Consider the following 2,096-nt stretch of genomic DNA (forward strand, 5'->3'; position numbering starts at 1 on the left):
CCTCTACTCTGCCTTCATACATTCCCCTTGTCCTCTGTCCAGCCTATTCTGGCTCCAGAGGGAAATGAAGGACTATCTTCTTCTACTTCTATTTTTCCTTCTTCTCCTTCTCCTTCTCCTTCTCCTTCTCCTTCTCCTTCTCCTTCTCCTTCTCCTTCTCCTCCTCCTCCTCCTCCTCCTCCTCCTCTTCCTCCTCCTCCTCCTCCTCCTCCTCCTCCTCCTCCTTCTTCTTCTTCTTCTTCTTCTTCTAGATCTTCTTCTTTTTGCTGGAGTAACATCTTTACTGATTAGGTGTGCCATAAATAGGTACTGATACACAACAGATCCCAGATTCCCATCCCCCACTGAGGATGCCTGGAGCAAAGGATAGTGGGAGCCCTTTGGACACTGTTTCCCTACCCACAGGGCATGATCAAGTTCACACAATAAATCCAGCATGACAAGAGGTGAATGAAATTAACTAATCATGAAGCAGAACAATTATAATGGCATGTTGCAATAGAAGCCACATGATGGTCCTTTCTCTCTCTCTCAGAATACCTTCTTAGAGCTGAGGAAATAGCTCAGCTCAGAGCATAGTACTTGTAGATTTGAGGCCCCAGATTTGAGTCCCAGTACCACAATAAGCCAGAACCGATAAGTGATCTTATCTCTCTGTCTTTCATAAATAAATAAATGCTTTAGGTGGGAAAGATAGCATAATTGTTATATAAAGAGACTATCTTGCCTGAGGCTTCAAAGTCCCAGGTTCAATCCCCCATACCACCATAATCCAGAGCTAAGCAGTGCTCTAGTAATATATACATATTTTAAAAAAATTAAAAAAAACTTTTAAAAGTATCTTATAATACATAAGACTTTAAAAATATATTTATTTATTCCCTTTTGTTGCCCTTGTTTTTTTTTAAATTTCTTTATTGGGGAATTAATGTTTTACATTCATTAGTAAATACAATAGTTTGTACATGCATAACATTTCTCAGTTTTCCATATAACAATTCAACCCCCACAAGGTCCTCTGTCATCCTTCTTGGATCTGTATTCTCTCCACCCACCCACCCCAGAGTCTTTTACTTTGGTACAATACACCAATTCCAGTTCAGGTTCTACTTGTGTTTTCTTTTCTGATCTTGTTCAACTTCTGCCTGAGAGTGAGATCATCCCATATTCATCCTTCTGTTTCTGACTTATTTCACATAACATGAATTTTTCAAGGTCCATCCAAGATTGGCTGAAAACGGTGAAGTCATCATTTTTTACAGCTGAGTAGTATTCCATTGTGTATATATACCACAACTTGCTCAGCCCCTCATCTGTTGTTGGACACCTGGGTTGATTCCAGGTTTTGGCTATTACAAATTGTGCTGCTAAGAACACATGTGTACACAGATCTTTTTGGATGGGTGTGTTGGGTTCCTTAGGATATATCCCCAAGAGAGGAATTGCAGGGTCATAGGGTAGGTCCATTTCTAGCCTTCTGAGTTTTCCAGACTGCTCTCCACAGAGGTTGGACCAATTTACATTCCCACAAAAATATGGAATGCTTCACGAATTTGCATGTCATCCTTGCGCAGGGGCCATGCTAATCTTCTCTGTATCGTTCCAATTTTAGTATATGCGCTGCTGGAGCGAGCACAGGACTATCTTCTAAAGCTATGAAGCACATCTTTCTCTGGCTTTAAAATATTAGCCCTCTGATAATAGAGATCTAGGAACTCACTGAAAGGAAGTGGCATGGATAGTCATCCCCAGGGATACTGTCTTTCCCTTTTTCCTTCTTGGTCCAACTCATAGTTGTCTCATTGGCAGGCAGCCACCTGTGAAATGTGCACATTGCAAAGCAAATGGCTGCAGGAGCTCATAATTGCTGCCAAACGTGTGCAGATTTTAATAGCCCATTTTCATTAGCCTTGTGTGAAATCACCTGTCTCTGTGTTGTTACCCAACTTAATTGTCAATTACGGTGATTAAGCTTGGCTTTCACTAGCATTGCTGGTAATCATTAGTATTATCTCTGAGGCTAAATGAAGCAAAAAAAAATTATGCTAGGAATAAAACTAATTTTGCAGATGAAGGAGAGCATTTTTGGCGGCAAT

The 2,096-nt window shown here is 40.6% G+C and overlaps 1 non-coding gene across 1 annotated transcript; it reads right to left on the minus strand.

Annotated features, from left to right (window-relative positions):
• Positions 1-1,529: 1,529 nt before the first annotated feature.
• On the minus strand, positions 1,530-1,636 carry LOC132541539 (U6 spliceosomal RNA). Its single transcript, XR_009552685.1, has one exon. It is a non-coding gene; the product is annotated as a U6 spliceosomal RNA (small nuclear RNA).
• Between the last annotated feature and the right edge of the window lie 460 nt (positions 1,637-2,096).

Source organism: Erinaceus europaeus, chromosome 11 (genome assembly GCF_950295315.1).
Source record: "Erinaceus europaeus chromosome 11, mEriEur2.1, whole genome shotgun sequence".
NCBI lineage: Eukaryota > Metazoa > Chordata > Mammalia > Eulipotyphla > Erinaceidae > Erinaceus > Erinaceus europaeus.